General features: G+C 44.9%; 1 long non-coding RNA gene across 1 annotated transcript in view; it reads right to left on the minus strand.

Annotated features, from left to right (window-relative positions):
• Positions 1-22,330, minus strand: part of LOC140693209 (uncharacterized) — a 59,821-nt gene that overhangs the window by 32,893 nt on the left and 4,598 nt on the right. The window contains exons 3-4 of the long non-coding RNA XR_012068924.1: positions 17,068-17,220; positions 16,206-16,313 (exon numbers count right to left, since the gene is read on the minus strand). This is a non-coding gene — a long non-coding RNA (uncharacterized lncRNA). The remainder of the gene's footprint in view (positions 1-16,205; positions 16,314-17,067; positions 17,221-22,330) is intronic.

Genomic DNA, 22,330 nt, shown 5'->3' on the forward strand with positions numbered 1-22,330 from the left:
GAAAGGGCACCACATGAACAATGGAAACCCATGGTTGTGGTTGTTAATGATTCTAAGAATTATTTCATTGTTTTTCTTAGTGTTGGAAGCACCAAGAGAAAATTGTTGACCTGCCTCCTTCATGACTTTTGGTTAACTATTTGAAAGTCTGTTAACTATTTGAAAGTCTGCAATGGAGGTATGTACACATTGTCAGACTTGGAATCTTCGAACACATCCTTCCACCACTGATATAGAGAAATATTGCTAAATAAGGATCAAGTGTCTGTGAGTTATGTCTAAATTGTGTTAATTTATCCATGCCAAACTGGCAGAGTACCAGTGCAAACTTCGCTCACTCTCTCCCATGTATACAGCAAGATAAACATCCACTCTCCCGGCCCTTGGCTCAGGATCCCTGCTGAATAATGGCCAAACATCTCTTACTTCAAAAGTCAGAAAGAATTCTCACATAACCTGGAAAGAGTAGAAGGCAAAGTAGAGAATGGAAATCAGTGCAGGACCTGAACTTGGGGGAAGGAGCAGTAAAGGCGAAACTGTGTTTTACTGGGATGCACACTCTAAAGTGGACAGGTCATTTAAGATGGAAGACGATGCGCTGAGGGTTAAAAGAGTGCCTAGTGGACGTTTGATTGACATAACTGAAAGCAATAATCACAAAATTTCTCTGCAATTGATTCCCAGACCAAGACTGCATCTGCCAGTTTTGAGCTAGGAGTGCCTGTGGAATCTGTGTGTTAAGGGTGTGGCTGATGTCACAAATTTATTCCCAGGGGTTTGGAGATTGTTTTGGGCTGTGGTTGGTACTATCTAGAGAACAGATCTGCCTGGGTCCTCTCTTAATATTAAATCTGCTGGCATATGTGTTGTGGATTAGCTTAGTAACCCAGGGCCTTAGTCACAGCCTTTTCACATCCACAGTATAATTGCTCATTTTCTCCATAAAGGAGAAATGGTCTAAATCAGAGCCATCTTTATCCGGTTTCTAGAATCCAGGGCAATTTAGTGTTGAAATAAGATTCTATAGCCAAAAGATCTGCAACTTTCATAGGCAGGATTGAAATTTCTTATTGTCCAATGCAGAGGTTTTTGAAATGCTCCATGCTTGCCTTTGAGTTCCCATGCCTTATTGACAAGAGTTTTTGGAGCAGAGATCTGCTGAAAAATAGGGGAATTTGAAGCCTTTCCATCAACCTTGCCTACCACATGCTAATGCAACTATAGTTGTGGTGCTGACCCAGTACTACACTAAGGACCCGATTGTGGCACTGCAGGATTGTTTCAGCAGGTTCTAATGTGTGACATCATTAGATTTGTTTCCACTTTTGTTTTTGCTTGGAGAGAACCTGAGGGAACCCATTATAAAATTTTGACTTTTCCGTGGCAAGAGTAAGGACGAATGCACTTTCATGAGAGTGTATTGGAACCATTCCCTCTCCACATATCCAGCCTGCAGCCCAGAAACCATTTGGAAACCTCTATTCCAGCAAAAATTACTTGTCCCAGCACTGTCAGAGCTATGATAAACTTTTAACCAAAATGACACTCTGCTAACTTTACTAGAATAGGTTATATTCACCACAACAAAAACCACAGTAGCAATCATAGATATAACAGGCAACGGACACAGAAGGAATGCATGGCATCATTACATACCAAAAACAATCCTCACAGCATTAAAACTAAATGTGCACAGAAATGATTTCACTTACAAAAGCCATTCAAGTCTGTAATAGATAACTGATAATCCTTAACCCATAGCGATAGAGAGATATAATAAAGTTAAAAGAACTATTCCAAATTTTCAAAAGACAGGAGTCTCCTGAAAGAACATCCAATGTATTAGACCCCCAAAATTTACTAGAACATGACTTGAAAAGGGAGGACATAAAAACACTGAAGGAAATCTTGAGTCTATGAATACAAATGCAGGCTAGTATAAATGGAAAGAGAAACACTTTAGATGAGCCAAATATAATCAGAAAACTCAATGGTGAGAATAGCTAAGCTAAAGACAGTCCAAATCGGACTAGATAATGCACAGGAACAAATAAATGACTTAGAAAACAGGATAACCGCAATCACTCAGTCAGAACACGACATAGAAAAGCAGGTGAAAACCAATGCAAGCCATGCAACTGAAACCTGGGATAAGAGAAAACATACCAGTGTATGACTCATAGGGATCCCACATGGAAAAGAATAAAGACAAATGGTTTGAAAAGGTATTTGAAGAAATCAGACTGAAATTTTCTTAAACCAAATATAGAACCGGCTATCTCAACACAGCAAGCACAGAGCGTCCAAGCATAATGAACCCCAGTAGGCCTACAACAATATGTATTCTAATTTAAATGGCCAAAATTGATAATAAGGAAATGATTCTAAATGCACCAAAATAGAAACAAGTGCATTGCAAGAGAACTTTTTAATGTCTTCAGCTGATTTCTCAACAGATAGATTGGTATTTTTTTCTTCCCTCTTTCCTTTTGTGTTGATCTCTATTCCAAGAACTGATGAAAGGCAGATTCCTTCAGTCTAAACAAGATGAATGGGCAGAGATTCTAAAAGTGTTCAAGTTCTTGGACAAGGTCATCAGAATCAACACATCTCAAGGGGCTTTTTCAGACAATACAAGAGACCATGCACCAAGCCCTGTTTATCCTTTTCCCAGGAGTGGGCCAATGTATTAAGACTTGCTGTTCCTTCACACTCAACCAGCCATGCAGGTATAACCTCAGTCTGCTACTGCAGGAGAATTAGAGCCAGGTCCAATTTTACCAATACTGTAAGGAGAACCTGAGCCTGCTACTGCAGGATACACAGAACTGTGTCCCATTTCACCAATCTTTCAAGGAGACCCTAAGCCTACTCCTGCAGGAGCCTCAGAGCCGAATCACATTCCACCAGCTGTGTAGGAAGACCATCATGCCTTCACTTGCAATGGATCCAGGAATGTGTCCAATTACACTAGCCTTGTACGGACACCTTGAGCCTGTTCCTGCAGGAGAAACAGATCTCTGTCATATTCCACCATCCCTCCAGGAAGATGCAGGGCCTCCTCCTGCAGGAGACTCAGGAATTGGTCCAATTTCACCAGTCCTGCAGGAAGACTCTGAGCCAATTCCTGCAGGAGACCCAGGACTGGGTCCCATTCCATCAATCATGCACTAAGACCTTGAAGTGGGTCCAATTCCACTAGCCTTGCTGGGTGACCTACAAGCCTGATCCTGCAGGAAAATTAGAGATATGTCATATTCCAGAAGCCCTGCAGGAAGACTGAAAGCCTGCTTCTGCAGGAGACCCAGGAATAGGTCCAAATACGCCAGCCTTGCTGGAAGAGCACAAACCTGATCCTGCAGGTGATACACAGTGAGGTACAATTCCAACAGCCCTGCAGGGATATCCTGAGGCCACTTCGGCAGGAAACACATGACTGGGTCACATTCCAATACCCCAGAAGGGAGACCATGAGCCTGCTACTCCAGGAAACCGAGAACTTCGTCCCATTCCACCAAACCTGCAGTCCAACACTAAGACTGCATCTGCAGAAAACACAGTGCGGGTCACGTAACACCACACCTGTAGTGAGACTACAAACCTGCTTCTGGGGGGGACCAAGCCATTCACAGAGAACATGAGCCAGCTCCTGCAGAAGAACAAGAGTTGTGTGACATTCTACCAGCTCTGCAGGTAATCCGTAGGCTTGTTCTTGCAGGAGACAGACATCCCAGTCCAATTCCATCAGCCTCTCCAGGGAGAACCCCAGCCTCCTCCTGCAGGAGAGACAGAACTAGATCCCATTCCACCAACCCTGCATGGAAACACTGAGCTTGCTCCTGCAGCATAACCACAGCCAAGTCGTATTCCACAAACCCTGCAGGGAGACACTGAGCCTGCAATTGTATGAGACCCAGGACTGGGACCAATTCCAACAGCTCTCCAGGGAATTCCTCACCTGCTCCCATAGGAGACTAAAAGCCATCAGTTCTGGTGGGGTCCCTGAGCCTGCATCTGCAAAAGAACCACAGGGTGGAGTCACAATCCACCAGCCCTGCAAAGAGAACAGAACCTGCTACTGCAGGAGACACAGGACTAGGTCCCATTCCACCAACCTTGCAGGGATACCCTGAGCCTTGGACCAAAGAATGAGACAAATTCTGCTAACCTTCTAGGGAGACCATGAGCTTCTCCTGCAAGAGAACCAGAGATGGGTCATATTACAGTATTCTTCCAGGAAGACCCAAGGCCTGCTCCTGCAGGAGATGCAAGAACAGGCCCAATTCCACCAGCCTGAAGGCAGAGTCCAAATCTGTTCTGGCAGGTGACTTAGAGAAGGGGCCCATTCCACCAGCCCTGCAGGGAGACTCTGAGCCTACTACTACAGGAGACCCAGGAATGGGTCCCACTAAACCAACCCTGAAGGGAGACACAGAATCTACACTTGCAGGAACCACAGAGCCAGGACACATTTCATCAGCCCTGAAGTGACCCCTGAGCTGGGTCCAATTACACTATCCTTGCAAGGAGACTCTGTGCCTACTCCTGAAGCAGAACCAGTGATGGGTCATGTTCCAACAGCCCTGCAGGAAGACCTGGAGCTGCTTCTGCAGAAGACTCAGGATAGGGTCTGATTCCACCATCCCAGCAGTGAGAAAACTAGCCTGCTCCTGCAAGTGACCAAGGTCTGAGTCATATTCAACTAGCCATGCAGGAAGAACGTAAGCCTGCCATTGCAGGAAACTCAGAACCATGTGCCATTCCAGCAACACTGCAAGGAGACTCTGAGCCTGCCCCTGCAGGAAACAGAAACCCAGTCACATTCCACAAGCACTACAGGGATACCAGAGCCTGCACATGCAGGAGACACAGGCCTGGGACCAATTCTACCAACCCTGTGGAAAGACCCTGAATCAGCTCTAGCATTAGACTAAGAGCCATGTCACATTCTAACAGCCCTACAGGTAATTTATCAGCCTGCAACCTACACCTTCAAAAGACCCAAGAATTGGACCAATTCCAATGGCACTGCAGGGAGACCATGAGCCATGTCCAATTCCACTAGCCCTGCAGGAAGGCCCCGAGCCTACTCCTGCAGGAGAACCTGAGATTGGTCATGTTGCAAGATGAGCCTGCTCCTCCAGGAGACCCAGCACTATGTCCCATCTACCAGCCCTGCAGGGAAACCCTGAGACTGTCCCTTCAGGAGAACCACAACTGAGTCACATTTCACTAGCAATGCAGGGAGACTTAGAGCCTACACCTTCAAGACACCCAAGAATTGGAACAATTCCAGCAGCACTGCAGGGACACCATTAGCCAGGTCCAATTCCTCTAGCCCTGCATGTAGACCCTGAGCATGCTCCTGTAGGAGACCCAGCACTGGGTCTCATTCCACAAGGCTTGCAGGGAGAAACTCTGCCTGTTTCTGCAAGAGACAAACAGCTGAGTCACATTTCACCAGCCCTGAAGGGAGACCCCAGTCCTGCACCTGCAAAGGACCTAAGACTGGAACAAAATCGACTAGCCCTGTAGGGGGACCCTGAGCCTGCTTCTGAAAGAGAATCAGAGATGGGTCATATTCCAACAACCCAGCAGGGACAGTCCAAGCCTGCTCCTGCAGGAGATATAGAGCAGGGTGAAATTGAAAAACCTTGCAGGGACACCCTGAATCTGCTGCTGCAGGAGAAAAATGATGGGGTCTCATTTCCACAAGCCTTACAAGGATACCCTGAGCCTGGTCTTGCATGAGATCCTGATCTGGCTCCTGCAGGAGACCCAGGACTGGGTCCCATTCCAACAACCCTGCTGGGGAACCCGAGCCTGCACCTGCAAAACACACAGAACCGTGTCACATCCCACCAGCTCTGCAGACTGTAAGACTAGCCCTACAGGAGACCTAGAGCCAAGTTACATTACCAGTCCTGCAGGGAGTCCCTGAGCCTGATCTTGTAGCTCCCCCTGAACCTACACACATACTTCTATGAGACCCAGAGCCAATTCAGGCATCACCACCCTTACGGGCTGAGATGTCTCTGCAACCACCAACACTGTCATCTAATTCTAAGAATCAACCCACTCCCAGACCCGAACTTTACTTCCCTTCTCCTGGCATCATTTTTGTTTGTTTTTTCTGTCATTTCCTTGTTTTCTTTCATGTCATTTAGAGTACCATCTATTTTTATGTTTTAAGTTTACCATAATAAAATTTAGATGTTTTTCCATTTTAAATTGTGCAATTCAGGAGCATTAAGTGCATTCACAATGCTGTGTAACCATCGTCACTGTCTAGTTTCAGACTGTTTCTTTCCTCAAAATAAAACCCCGTATCCAAAGCACACATTCTCTTTTATCCCTCCCCCAACCCCTGACAAGCCCTAATCCTCTTTCTCTCTGTGTGTCTTTCCCTACACTGGATGTTCCCTATCAATGAAATCATACAAAAGGTGGCTGTTTGTGTCTGCTGTCATATTTTAACAAGGGATTGGTGTTTTTTTTTTACTTGAAGTAGCATTTTGGTTATTTCAAAGGGAAATCCAGGTGGATTAAATATGAGATATACAAAACGAATATTTTTAGTAACTATGTGCATAATCTCGAGATAGGCACTGCTATTCTATGTGTGAAACCAGAGCCAGGAGGGAGATGCTTAGCTCTTCCTGTGGCAAAACATAACCTAACAAAATAAAAAAAATAATAATAATCAAAATCCATGAAAGACAAACCATAACATGGAAAAATCATTTTTCATAACCTAAAGTCAGAGAAAGGTTTCACATCCCTGTGGTCCAAAAATATCTTGAAACACTGTGTTCTAAACAGAAACAGAACAAACACATGCAATTCCAACAAGAGGCAATGCAGGTGGCCAGTGTATATTAGAGATGCTCGACCTCTCAAGTGAGGATGCATGAAGATGTCCACACTTCGGAGACAGCATTGGTCAACATCACACTGGCAGGCCTTTAGCCTGGAGACAACCAGCTCTAGTGACAACATGAGGAGGCAGAGGCCACAGTAGATCCCCTGGAGGGAAGAGTGAGCAGACTCTTCTCTCTGGGAGAACAGTATGCAGAATGCATCACAGTTCCACAAGTGCACCACTTTCCGAGCAGTGCTGATGCTTAGTGTTGATCATACTAAAATTCTTGCACAATTTTTCAAAGATGTCTTTTCAAGGATGTTCATCACAATCCTGGTTAAACTACTAGGGAAATGGAAGCAACACTAATGTTCATGGAGAGGGGGTGGGATTCATCAGTTCTGGTTCACATGGAGGAATGATTGTTGTGCAGCTGGAAAAATGAGTGCTAGGTCTTTGCCTGATGTCAAGGAAGCCCTCAGTTTGGATGCCTGTTAATCCATCATCTACATCCCAGATGTCATCTCTATAACCACATATGTGTCAAATCATCATAGATGTAAATGAATCTTGTGGTGTGTGAGACACAGAGGCAGAGAGAATGAGAGAGATAGAGACTGAGAGATGTTCACCAAACCATTAATGACGGTCACTTCTGGGAGTGGGATTTGCAAATCTCTGCACTTTTCCTTTAGGCAACATTTCAAGCGTTTATAATGTATCTAGATTGCTTTACTAATTCTAAGGTATTAAAAGCATATGTTACTTGAGATTCATTCATATTTCATCTATAGAATAAAGTTTATTATTTTTATTTTAAAATATATGTAACAAGTACTATCAGCATTTATGAGAGTAAAATGATAAATTCTAAAGAATTAAGAATCAGATAAAGAACAAAACCTTTTGGTGATTCAGACACAGGCCAGCTAGTTGGCAGTAAATGGCAGGGTGGGACAGGTTTCTCTAGAAGGTTGTGTATGTTCTGAATCAGCATCCAATAGAGGCAAGGAAAAATTACAAGACATGTACGCTGAAAACTACAACAGCTTGTTGAGAGTAATTAAGAAAGAACTAGCCCTATTTTAAAATTTGAAGGAGCCAAAATGGCAGAGTAGACAGACTCACAGCTTGACCTCTCCCACAAATACTCAAAGAATTACATCTACAAAAACATTGAATTGCACAGAAACCTCCTGAACTCTGGTAGAGTGTCTCTTATTTTGAAATACAGGAAGATTCTCACAAAATATGGTAAGGAATAAAAAGAGAAAAGAAAAATTCAGTGCAGGACTGATCCTGCAGGGAAAGAGTAGCATAGGAATAAAGGCACCCTCACACTGGGACACAACCTCTCTAGCTGGGAGATCAGCTAGGAAAGAAGCAGAGCTTCCAAGGTTTGGAGGAGACAGTGGCAACTGCATGGCAGGCAGAACTGGGGAAAACTGACACAGAGGGTCCCTGTGATGACCAGCCCTAGACATGAGCTAGCAGGGATGAGCCAGAACAGGCTACTGGAGTCAGTGAAGAGCCCAGGCAGAGGGCTGGGTCACACTGCAGAGAGGCAGCCTCAGGAAACTAGAGGGCAGTGTGAGCTCTGGCTGTGTGTGTGTGTGTGTGGAACAGAACAGACTGAAACTCTCATAAAAAAGCACCAATGTTGGTATAATGGGGGAGGAATGAAACACAGCTGTGCCAAAGTCACTTTCTCCACTTGGCTCCATTGTTGGTGTGTTCTCATGAGAAGAGAAATGGGGCTTGGTGATAGCCAACACTGCTGCACAAAGGCAGAGCTGAATGTTGACTCCATACCCTGTGCCATTGCAACTTCACAGGCGGGACTGAGATTTGTTTACAGCCCCAGGCAGAGAGGGTGGATTTGCTGTATCTGGTAAGTTTGTGGATCCACACCTCTGAGACTTACAGGCAGTAAGTGGAGTTCTGACTCAAGAAGGGTGGTCAGTGAGGGTATTTACAACAGGGTGGTGTATGGTTTCATATGTGGGTGCGGGATTGGGGTTTGAGCTGAACCTGTAGTGGACCACAAATTCTGTGTGTGACTGCACACTTGCTAAGGCAGGTCCAAGGGACTGACACTGCTGGATCTGCATGATGTTTCCTGGGGCTCAGAACCTGAGGGGCACCAGAGTAGGTGGCTGACATCCCCATAGCTAAGGCAGGGATAAAGCCAACATCAACAAATAGTACTTTGTAAGTTTGCATAACAAGTGACAGGCAACACCACAGAGAGAACTCCCCAGTGAACATCTTCTGCCTATTTTTCTTCACAACTGAAGTGCTCCAACCCTGCCTACTACATATCACAGCTCAGAAACGGGTCTAGAAGAAATACATAGAGCCAGAGAAATATAAGTAAAATAAAGAAGCCAAGGAACCACTTTCAATTAAAAGAACAAGAGAAATCCCCTGAAAGAACAATCAGTAAAATAGACTTTGATAGTCTACTAGACTTCAAAAAGGGAATGATCAACTCACTGAAAGAACTAAAAGAGACTATCAATAAAGACAGATAACTTTAAAAAGAAAACTTAAACTATAAAGAAGAGCTAGTTAAAAATAGAAAATTCAACTACAGGCAATCAAAAGAAGACTAGATAATGCACAGGAATGAATAAATGACTTAGGAGACAAGATAAAAGAAATAACCCAAAAAGAACAGCAGACAGAAAAGTCAATAAAAACCAATTAAAGCAAGATAATATAAAGTGTGCCAGCCTATGCATAATGGTGAGTCCCAGAAGGAGAAGAAAGAGAAAGGGGGATTGAAAAGATAGTTAAAGAAATCATGACTGAAAACTTTCCAAACCTTAAGAAGGAAAGAATTATCCAAGTATAGGAGGCACACAGGGTCCCAAACAAGGAGAATCCAAACAGACCTACACCAAGACATATTATAGTTAAAATGGTTAAGGTTAAATAAAATATTCTAAAGGCAGTGAGAGAAAAACAAAGTGTTTGTTACAATGGAGTCCCATAAGCTTTCAGCAGATTTCACTACCTAAAAACTTCTGGCCAGAAGGGAGTGGCAAGATATATTCAAAGTCCTTAATAAGAAAAGGCTGCAAACTAGGATATTCTATCTAGAAAGACTATCCTTTAGAACAGAAAGAAAGAATTTCACAGACAAGCAAAAACTAAAAGAATTCAGCAGTACTAAATCTATGCTAAAAAAAAATTTGAAAGTTCTAATCTAAATAAAAAATAAACAGGAAGCTATAGACATTAAGAAACCATAATTGGAAATGCGATAAATACAGTGAGTTGCAAGGGAAAACATGAGGATATAAATAAGTCAGTAAGTCAATAAAGAAAACAAGAAAGCAAACAAGAAAGAGAGAATAGCAAAATCATAAAAGGTGGAAGAGGAGAGCAAGAGAAATATATATTTTTTCTCTTTTTTTTCTTTTTTCTCTTTGTCTTCTTTCTTTTTAGGATGCACTTGAGCCCACATGACTATCAACTAAAACCAAACAGATGAAGTAAGGGGTTACCATACTTGAATGACAAGGTAACCACAAATCAGAAGTATATATTAGAGTCATAAAACCCAAAAAGAAACCAAGCTAATAGAAAAGGAATTTATCAAATCACAAAAATAAAAATAATTAAAAGAAAGAAACAAATAAATACCAAAATCAACTGGAAAACAAATTTCAAAATGGCTATAAACCCACATCTATAAAATAACTACTATAAATGTCAATGGACTAAATGTTCCAATCAAAAGAAAAAGAGTGAAGGAGGAGGAAAGAAGGTGGAGTAAAAAAGATGCTCAGAGCTCACCCTCTCCCACAAATTCACCAAGAGTGACATCCACAGACACACCCACCACCCAGAACACCTGCTGAACTTTGACAGAATATTGGCTTCTTCAAAAGATAAAATTTTCCACAAATCTGGTGGGATAACAGGAGAAAAGAAGAAAAAGGAAAATAGTTCTGGACCATTCCAATGGGGAGGGAGCTGCAAAGGAGGAATAGCATTAATACACTGGGTCTCCCCAACTCCAATGGCGAGTTCAGCAGGATGGAGATGGAACCTCAGAGGCTCAGATCTGTATAGAATAGACTTTGACTGACAGAACTAAGTTAATTGGGCATAAAGGGTCCCAACGATCCCCAGCCCTAGACACGAACCAGCAGGGGTGGGATGGGACAGGCTGTCTGAGTTGAGCAGAGGACTCGGGCTGACTCTACAGAGGAAACCTTGGGGGACTGCAATGTTCTGTGTGCCATGGCTTGGAGAGTATACAGAACAGCCTGGGTCCCCCATAAAATACAAAAAAAAAAAAAGGCAAAAAACACTGCTGGTGTGCCCTGGGGGGAAGGGGAGCCATAGTCTTTGTGTCCGCAGACCCACAGTACCATTATTGGAGACTTCTTGGGAGAAGAGAGTCAAGGCTCAGCCATAGCCACCATATTTTCTGGTGCATGGTTCCCAGGTAGAGGAGGGGTCAAAACCCGCATCTTTACCTAGGGGCTCCACAACCTCATAGGTGGGACTGAGATTTGTTTACAGTCCCAAGAAGAAGGGACCATTACACACTGATGCCTCTCTGAGTTGGCTCTTCTAAGACAAATGCACAAGAAGCAGTGTTCTGGAACAGAGCAGAGGTGAGGGCTAGTGCAGCAGTTTCCTCTGAGTCCACCTACAAAGCATGGACCTAATGCGGCAGGGGAGCTACCTGCCAACTACCTTGCACAAGTGTGGTCCTGGGACCAGGCATCTGGTGGGGGGTGCAGACCACCCATTTACAGATGCTGGGACACAGACCAGGGGCACGACTAGACGGCCTCTGGAACCAGCAAGTGGAGTTTTCACAGCAGGATATGGGCAGGAGTGTGACAACCACAGGACAAAAAGTAGCTCCTGCTCAATAGCCAGGGCAGATTCAGGCCACCAGAACACCAGCCACACCACCAACAAAGGGGATAACAGGCAAAAGTCGTAGAAGGAAGACTTGGCAACCACCCATAGTTAAAAATAACCTTATGACAAAATTATTAAGAGTGTATATTCTTGGAGAAAGGCCAAGATAGTGGAGTATAAGGATGCTTGTATCTTATCCTCTCCAATAAATTCACCAAGACTGACATTCACAGACACACCCATCCACTCAGGACATCTGCTGAACTTTGATAAAACATTGCCATCTTCAAAAGACAAAATGTGCCACCAATCTGCTAGGAGAAAAGGAAAAAAGAAGGAAGAAAATGCAAAATGGCTTGGGGTTGGTCCTTTGAAGAGGGAGCAGCAAAGGAGGGATAGTGCTGGTTGACTGGGTCTCCCTCTTTCCAACGGAGAGGTCAGCAGGATGGACAGGGAACCTCTGAGGCTCAGATGTGTACAGAACCACCCTTGATTGACAGAATTAAGTTAAATGGGCACAAGGTGTGTCAACAACCCCCAAACCTAGAAGTGAATCAGGGATGGGAAGGGACAGGCTGCTGGATCCAGGCAGACTCTGGTTGACTGTACATAGGTAACCCTGGGGGACTGCAGTGTGCTGTGGACAACTGCTTGGATTGTATACAGATCAGAACAGCCTGGGCCTCCCATAAAATAAGAAAAAAAATAAAGCAAAGCAATATTGCTGGCTTGCCTGGGGGAAGGGTGTTTCGTCCTTTGTTTCTGCTGACTCACGGCAACATAACTGGTGTTTTCTCAGAATAAGAGAGATGAGGCTCAGCAATAGCCATCATACCCACCCAGGCAGACATGGGGTTGAAACCTGAATATGTACCTGGCAGTTCTGCAACCTCATAGGTGGGACTGAGACTTGTTTACATCCCCAGACATATAGGACGTTTCTGTCCTGGTGCCTCTACGAACTCACACCTCTAAGACAAATGAACAAGGAGCAACGTTCTGGCAAAGAGCAGGGACTAGGGCTGGTGTGGCCAATTGCCTCAAGCCCACCCACAGAGTGTGGAACAGATGTGGAGTGGGGAGTAGCACTGAATAGGGGAGCAACCAACCCAACTACTGTGGAGGACTGCTGCACCTGGACACGGCATTGGGAAGGGGCACAACCTGCCCACCTAACATGCAGGAGTGCAGCACCAAGATGCAGCACTGGGAGGAGATGTGACATGTCTACCTACAGGCACTGGGAGCAGCACAGACCAAGGGTGTGACCAGAGGGTCTCTGGAAACAACGAGCTGAGTTCATGAAGCAAGGCAAGGGCAGGAGCTGTGACAACCACAAAACAAAGAGGAGTCCCCATTCAATAGCCAGGATAGGCTCTGGTTAACAGGTTAATGGCCACATCATTAATCAAAGGGATAACAGACAAAAGGCACAGAAGTAAGTCTTGGTAACCACACATATTTAAGAAGGACCTCTTGATAAAATTACTAAGGGCACACAATCTCCACGGGAACATACTCTTTTCTTTTTCTGTTCCATTTTCTTTTACTTTTTAAATGTTACTTCTTAAATAATTTTTATATTTCTATTTTAATCCCTTTTAAATTTTCTTATAAAATACTTTTATTATTATCTTTCAATTTGTTCAATTTCATTTTTATCCTTGTTTTGTTCTTCTGTTGTGATTATACTCTGTTCTCAAATATTTTTTCTTCCTTTAATATTTTAAAAATTCATCCCAACTCAATTGTTATCTTGTTTCAATATGTTCTTCTGTTATTGATTATACTGCTTTTAAAACTAATTTCTTTGTGCTTAGTTTTATTTCTGCATCCAATTTATATAAATAAATAAACTCTTGAAAGACCACAGTAGATAATTGATACCCCATAAGCCATAGTGCCAAAGAGATATAAGCAAGATAAAAAAGCAGAGCAACCTGTCTCAATTAAAAGAACAAGATAAACCCCCTGAAAGAACAATCAATGAAATAGACATTGATAGTCTACTAGATGATTTCAAAAAAGGAGTGATCAAAGTACTGAAGGAACTAAAAGAGATTGTGTATAGAGACAGAGAATATGTCAAAAAACGAAATTGAAACTCTAAAGAGGAGCCAGTGAAAATTGGAAAACTCATTTGCTGAGAGGAGAGTTGAGGTAAAGGCTGTAAAATGTAGGCTGGATAATTGAGAGGAATGAATATGTGACTTAGAAGACAGGACAACAAAACAGCTGAGAGACAACAAATAAAAACCAATGAAAGCAATATAAGGGACCTATGGAGTAACATAAAGCATGCCAACCTACTCATAATGGGGGTCCCAGAAGGAGAAGAAAGAACAAAGGAGATTGAAAAGATATTTGAAGAAACCATGACTGAAAACTTCCCAAACCTAAAGAAGGAATCAGATAACCAAACACAGGAAACAAAGAGCGTCCCAAACAAGGAGGACCCAAACAGACCCACACCAAGACATATTACAATCAGGATAACCAGGGTTGAGAATGGGAAATGATTCTAAAGGCAGCAAGAGAAAAACAAAGGATGAGATACAAGGAAACCCCCATAAGACTTTCAGCTGATTTCTCTACAAAAACAGTACAGGCCAGAAGGGAGAAGCAAGGTATATTCAAAGTCCTGAATGAAAAAATGATGCAGCCTAGGATACTTTATCCAGCAAGGGTATCCTTTAGAATAGAAGGAGAGATAAAGAACTTCATAGACAAGCAAAAACTAAAAGAAGTTAGCAACACTAAACCTATGCTAAAGGAAATATTGAAAGACCTACTCTAAATAGAAAAGAAGCAGGATGCTACAAAAAGGAGAAAACCATAATTGGAAAGGTGATTGCTACAATGAATTACAACAGAATAAACATGAAATCATAAAGGAGGGCATCTAAATCATTAAGGGTGGGAGAGGCGAGCAAGAAAATATACAGGTTTCTCTCTCTATCTCTTTCTCTCTGTCTCTCTTTTTTGTTCTTGGTAGGATGGGTTTGAGCTTATATTACTATCTGTTTAAAACAAACAGATATAGTAATGGGTTAATATATGTACAAAGTAGGGTAACCACAAGCCAAAAAGTTACAATAGAGTCACAAAACTAAAAAGACACCAAGATAATAAAAAGGAAAATTATCAAACCACAAAAAGAAAAAGTAAGAAACAAAGAGGAAATACAAAATGAACTGCAAAACAAAGTTCAAAATGTAATAAACTCATTTCTATCAATAATTACTATAAATGTCAATGGACTAAATGCTTTAATCAAAGGACATAGAGTGCAGAGTGGATAATAAAGCAAGTATCTACAATACGCTGTATACAAGTGACCCACGTTAGGGAGAAGGACACACATAGATGGAAAGTGAGAGGATTGAAAAAGATATTCCACACAAATGGAAATGACAAGAAAGCAGGAATATCAACAGTGATTTCAAATAAAATAGACTTTAAAACAAAGATTATAAAGAAAGATTAAGAAGGACATTTTATAGTGATTAAAGGAGTCATAGATGAAGATATTACACACATTAACATATATGAACACAACATAGGAGCACCTAAATACATAACAGATAAAGAGAAAATACTAAGAGATAAAAAGGGAAAATTTGATCGGAATACAATCACGGTAGAAGAATTTAACAATCCATTAATATCACTGGACAGATCTTCCATACATAAAATTAATAAGACAACATAGAAATTAAATGATACAATAGAACAATTTGTCTTGGGTAATATTTTCAGAACATTATATTTCCCTAAAATAGAACATACATTCTTCTCAAGTGCACATACCACATTTTCTAGGATAGATCATATACTTTGGCACAAAAGAAGCATTAACAATTTGAAGAAGATAGAAAATATTTGAAGCAACTTTTTCTGACCACAATACCATGAAACTAGAAATTAACTACAGAAAAATAAAGGAGAAATAAATGACAATATGGAGGTTAAACAACATACTACTTTAAAAAAAAAGGTGGATGATGAAATCAAAGAAGCAATAAAAAACACATTGAGACAAATGATGATGAAAACACAACCACACAGAACCTATGGGATCCAGAAAAGGCAGTGCTTAGAGGGACGTTTATAGCGAGAGAATCAGGTCTACCTCAAAAACGAGGAACAACTGCAATAAACAATCAAACTTACCACCTAAAAGAATTAGAAAAAGAAGAGCAAAAATAACAAAAGTAAGCAGAAGGAAGGAAATAATAAAGATCAGGGAGGAAATAAATAAAATAGAGATATAAGGAACATTTGAAAAAATCAAGCCAAGAGATGGTTTCCTGAAAGAGTAAACACAATTGACAATATTATGTTCTATGCTGGAAATTGACACAACAATGCAAACTGACTATAACTCAATAAAATAAAAATTAAAAAATAAATATATTAACAAAAGAAAAAAGAAAAGGTAGTTTCTACTCACCAGACTGGAGGAGGGGACTGCAACCCATGCTTGGTCACACCCCATGGGAAAGCCTGGGGTCAGGATCAGAGGAGCAGGGTGCTGTGGACATGATCTGTCACAGGGTTTCTGCAGGAGGGGAGTGTGAGGCATGTGAGCAGGCTGAGGACTGGCCATTTGAGTAAGTTCATGGGCTCTGGGGTGGAGGGGGTCCCCCAAGAGTCTGTACTTGACTCTGGGTGAGTTGGGCAGGTGGACAGTGGCTCAGTGTGAGCCCAAGTCCAGTGGAGGAGGTAGTGAGTTAGATCTAGAAGGACTCCTTCTGGGGTGGGAGGGCCCACAAGGGAGGCAGGAGGCCAAGTCCAGGTGACTGAGAACAGAGTGTGTCCTGCATAGGGCTGCAGGGCAGATGAAAGCTAGTCTACAGAAGGTGGAAACACGGTCCATACAAGGGCTCAGCTCAGATGTCACCTCCTCAGAGGAGCCTTCTCTGCCTGCACAGTCTACAGGGACAGCCTCCTCCACGCACATCTCCCCAGCAGACACCTGCTCCATTTCCTGCATAGCATTCAGGAACCGGGCCCCTGCTCCGTACCCAGTCATGGTTCCGCTGCCCTGAGGAAAAGCCCTCACAGGAGCCATAAAGCCCTGCATGACCTGGGCCCCACCTCTCTGTCTCCTCTGCCACCACTGTCTCCACCTGGCCCTCTTCTCCTCCACTCCTGCACTCCTGACTTCCCCGAGCCCTGTGTGCTCTCCAGAGCACATGTCCCTCCTAACATGCTGTGTGTGCTCACTGTGTCTAATCCACTGCATGCCTCCCACCCAGGTCAGTATCCAACACACAGTAGGGCTCAGTAAGTAGAGAATGAATGACTCTTACCATGACTGCTGGGAAGACTTTTGTCTGTGGCCTACAGTGATCACAAACCCGTCACACAATCTCTGAGGTCCTACTGTGTGTTGGGTGGGTTCCAGATACCAGGCACAGCAGGTAGTGAAGCAGTCAGGTCTCCATCCTCATGCAGCAGACAGCCTGGTGGGGGACACAGAGAAAATTAAGTAAAATATACACAATGTCCGGAGGTGATATGTTCCATGGAGAAAAATAGGGTCAGGGAGGACATTTGAGCAGATTCCTGGAGATGTTTAAGAAGCAGGCGGAGAGAGATCCCGGCTGAAAGAGCAGCCATCGCAAAGGCCCTAAGTGCAAAGTGGGATGTATGTGGAGGGTCTTAGTTATCCGTGTGAGTTCTTAGTCCTGCCTTGAGTATGTATCTTGCTTTTATTTGTAAACCTTGATTTCACCTTTATAGCAAATTAACCTGCATCATCAATCTGCATATTTTAGCCAACTCTGTTTCAGGTGTTCTGGGCACAATGGCAGGCTAACTACTTGGGTTGGTAAAGAATTACCAGCGTCTGAGAAGGGTTTAGGAAAGTTCAATAGAGACACTGCTATAGACAACATCAGGCCACACAGGCAAGAGGTGCCTACACGAGCGCCACGGTTGAGTGTGTGGGGTCTGTTATTGGGGGGGGTGCTGTGCACACAAGGAGGAGGGGGCTGCATGATCAATTCATGCACAGGTACCTGGTTGGTTGTGAGATCTGACAGGGGCTTCTCTGAACAAAAGGCTTTACCACTTTAATAAGGGAAGGATGTGAGGCCTCTCTTCCTGGGGCAATGAGGTTTCATAGGGTAAACACACAGCAAGAGAAGATGTTTTATAGCTTGTGGAAATGCAGGTGTGCAAAGGGTCCTGCAGTGGGGAGTGGGAGGTAAGGGGCCACTGGGCTCTAGGCACACAGAGAGCCCAGGGGTGAGGGTGTATGACTCTGAAGAGTGCCTGCTGGCTTCACACCAGGGACTTTCTGTGGAAAGAGGAGAATCTAGGTTGTCGGCACGTGTCTACTCAGTGACCTCCCTAAGCCTAGCTCTGTCAGGCACCAGGTGGCTGTGAAATGAACATGAAGGTCCCCACCCTGAGGACCCCAATGAATGAACATCTTGATATCCTCAAGCCCCTTCCCCTGCACCACCGCCCCACCTCATCTGGGTCTCAGGCTTTGACCCTGACATCAGTGGCATCTTCATTCCCTACATCCAGCTCCTCTGGACGTCTCTGTGATGAGCTGTTCCATGTCAGCAAGCCCCAAACTGAGCTCAGCCTTTACCCCATGATTGCTTCCTCCCTGTGAAGCCCCTCGTGAAGGAGCCACCACTAGCAGGTTCCTACATCTCTGAGGCTCTGCCTTCCCCACCCCTCCGATGTCTCCCAGCCCATGATCCCCTCTGGAGGTCCCTATTATCCTCTCCCTCCCACTTCAGTCTTGGGCTGCACACCAAATCCCTCTTCACAATCTCCCACAAGACAGGTCCAGGTCCACTTGGGGACACTGAGGTGACACAGGCGGGTGTTGCTGGGAATGAAGAGCAGGATACTGTAGCAGAGGAGAGAAAAGGGCTCCCAATCCACCAGAACACACGCTAAAGTGGTGGCATCACACTGCAGCCACGCCCTCTGCTCCCCCAGGGTGCCCTGTGTTTCCTGCTTTGGCCTAGGGGACTCCCCCCCTCACTCTCTGTTAGAGGGGTGCCATTTCATTCATTCACACCCTCATTAACCATGTACATGGGTCCTGCTCAGTGCCAGGCCTCAGCTAGATGACAGCTCATCCTTGGGGACACAGCTCAGATCTCACCTCCTCCATGAAGCAGTTCTGGATTCCCACCCCCCTTGAAGCTCCCCTGGCCTCAGTTGGGACCACTAGGGCTGTGACCACACTGATTACATCCCAAGTCTGTGATCTCTGTGAAAGCCCTGGGCCCAATGTAGAAAGAGACTCAGAAAAATGGGGCCAAAAAGGGCTAAGAAAAATGTTACTAGTTCTCTATTACAGAGAAGGGCACTGAGCAGAGAGAGGGCAGTGTCCAACCAAAGCCACAGAGGAGGGTCTCAGTGAGCCCTCCCATGGCCCTGTTACTAGTTCTCTATTACAGATGAGGACACTGAGCCACAGAGAGGGAGCAGAGCCCTGCTATAGCCTTGGCCCCATGGCCTGTGTCCTTTATGACTAGCTCCATGCTGCCAGTAGGGGTGTGGGCCTGGAATGGACGTTGAAAGCAGCCTGACCCCCAGGCCCCCTTCATACACAAAGTCAGTCTCAGGAAACACCCCTCAAGACCTACCCTATACCACTGGGATTGGGACCTGATTGCTGTTCCTGGAAGCTGGCTGGGCTTCTCTGTGAATTGCCCCAGGAGATGCTTGGGACAGCCACAGGGCCCCTGAGGCTTCCTGTCACCAGCTGAGCAGCTCTGGTCCCCTTGATTGTCCCTGGCCCAGGCCTGATTACACGAGGTTTTGGCCGGGTAGCCAGCTGTGGAGATGAGGAAATGGGGGCAACATGCAGGTATAGGCAGAGGTTCAGATATTCACTCAACAATCATTGATTCAGGCTTTGCAGTGTGGCTGGTCTGGACCCAGGCCTGGGTGTCCAGTAGTGAATACAGTCAACCCCTTGAGCCTTCTGGGAAAGCAGTCCTCAGAGAAACGGGCCCTCAGTGCACCCATCCTGCTCCCCATGAACAATCACACTGAGATGAGGCTGCGGCCATGGGTCCCAGTGGAGGATGAAGGGAGGAGGAAAACCCAGAGTGGGCACTGACCATGAGCCTGGACACTGGAACCAGATGACCTGGGCTCTGTAATCTGGGGTGGTCACCTCAGCTGTTCTCTCTCTGCCTCAGTTACTTCTGCAGAAATGGGTGATAATGCCTGTCCCTGCCCCACAGATTTTCGTGAGGAGTCAGTGAGCTTCTCTAAGGCGTGTAGGACAGTCCTTGGCTATGGGTCAGGATCCTGCTCACCTCACAAGAGTCTGTCCCACTTTAAAGATGATAAAGCCAAAGCTAAGGGGGTTATGAGACCAGCCTGGGCTAGCCCCCTTCTCATGGTCTGCTGTCCAGGTCTCCTGCTTTTATATCATACCTCTGTCCCCATATCCACCCAGCAAAGTAGGTGCTGAGAATCTGAGCAAATCAGAGTATGAATGGAGGCACACTCTCTCCCCATCTTGGGCTCTTGGGGTGGTGGGCAGGTTGGGGATATCGGGTTCCTCCAGACTGTCCAGGAGGCCCAGCATGTCGGTCACCTCATTTCCACTCAACACGGAGTAGGTGTGTGTCCAAGGGCCAGAGGGCGCTGGAGTAACCCAGGGTGGGTGGATGCTAGGTAGGTGTGGGAGGCACAGAGTGGCCCCTGGAAGACAGTGTCTAGGCAGCCAAGGTGCGATGAATGAGGGTCCCCAAAAGGGGCAGAGGACAGAGTCCAGCCTGGACACCACCCCCTGCTGGACCCTGATCTGGGGTGAGAATTGGGACAAGCCAGGGCCCCGCTGGGACTCTACATCCAGCAAAGAGGTGAGGAAAATTTAAGGAGACCGTGCTCCCTGTGTGAGGGTGCTGCTTCCAGGATCCTGGAGGTTCCTTAGACCCTTGTGAAGTGGCTGCTGTTTCCAGCCCCATGTGGGCAGAAGAACTGAGGCAGGGAGGACAGAGTGACTCAGGACAGAGCTAGGATTCATCCAAGAGTGTGTGCTGAGCCTCTTGCTAAGAGCAGCCTCTGGGCATCATGGACTCAGGAAGTGCCTTGTCGTCCCTCTTAAGGCTCCTTGCATGTTAGGCAGGAAAGGTCCCAGTGCCCATACCTGGGCCTCTCTGGGTGATTCTGACATGTGGGATCATGATGGTCCTGGGAAAGGAGAGAGAATGTGGGCTGGGCGTCAGGTCTGCATCAGACCCTAATGATGCGCCTAATGTTGTGTGACCTGGAAACTCCCTGACCTCTCTGTGCCTGGCTTTCCAGCCCTGACTCAGAGGACTGCTGTGCTTGGCACACAGTAGGACCTCAATCAAAGGAAAAAGCCAGCCCTTCCCCAGGAACCTCTCCTCTTACATTCCCAAAGCTAAGCCCATGTTCCACACATCACCAGAGCTGAAACTTGACACACAGGGCAAGTGAAATCCAGCAACTCCTCCCTCCTGCCTGAGGCCCTTCGCTCCTCAGTGACAGTGGCTCAGAGCAGGTCTCTGCATCCCAGAAGTCTGAACTGAGCCTTGTGACCTGGAGGATTCCCTGTTCCACACAACTTTGTTTCCAGGTCCTTCCAACAAGACACAAGAGCACCTGGTCTGTGTCTTAGCTGCAAGGTCCTCCCTTTGCAAATTGCCCCATCACATCCGGGCTAGTTGATGTGAGTTCCAGAGCACATGACCATCCAAATGATGACTTCAGGGAAACATCCCTGCCCACACTGCACTCTTCAGAGCCCACCTTCTAAAATAAGGGGTAGTGACCCACGGTTGTGCACACTTTTATCAGAACACAGCCCTCACCCAACCAACATTGGAAACACGTGAGAAGCAGAGATTCCCAAGTGCCTGGACCCCTGTCATCCAGAAAGCAGAGGGTAGGGTAACAGACAGAAGGGGAGAAAGTACTTTCAGACTATATATCTGATAAGGGGTTAACACTCAAAACATATAAAGAACTCTTACAATTCAACAGCAAAAAAAAAAAAAGCAATGTGATTTAAAAAGTGGGCAGAGGAACTGAATAGACATTTTTCCAAAGAAGGCACACAGATGTCTAACAGGTACATGAAAAGGTGCTCAACATCACTCACCATCAGGGAAATGCAAATCAAAACCACAATGAGATGAGATACCCCCTCTCACCTGTCAGGGTGGGTGTCATCAAAATATAAGAGACAACATGTGATGGTGGTGGTGTGAAGAAAAGGGAAACTTGTGCAATGTTGGTGGGAATGTAAATTGGTGCCATCACTCGGGAAAAGAGTATGAAGGCTCCCCCAAAATTTAAAATTAGAACTTCCATATGATCCAGCAAGTCCACTGCAGGGAATATATCCAAAGCAAATGAAATCACTATGTCAATGAGACAACTGCACCCTCATGTTCACTGTATCATTATTTACAATAACCAAGACATGTAAACAACCTAAGTGTCCATCAGCAGATGAATGGGTACAGAAAACGTGATGCATATATATGTATATAAAATGGAATCTTATTCAGACATTAAAAAAGTGAAATCCTGCCATTTGTGACAACTTGGGAG

The sequence above is a fragment of the Vicugna pacos genome, unplaced genomic scaffold (assembly GCF_048564905.1).
Source record: "Vicugna pacos unplaced genomic scaffold, VicPac4 scaffold_19, whole genome shotgun sequence".
NCBI classification, from domain to species: domain Eukaryota; kingdom Metazoa; phylum Chordata; class Mammalia; order Artiodactyla; family Camelidae; genus Vicugna; species Vicugna pacos.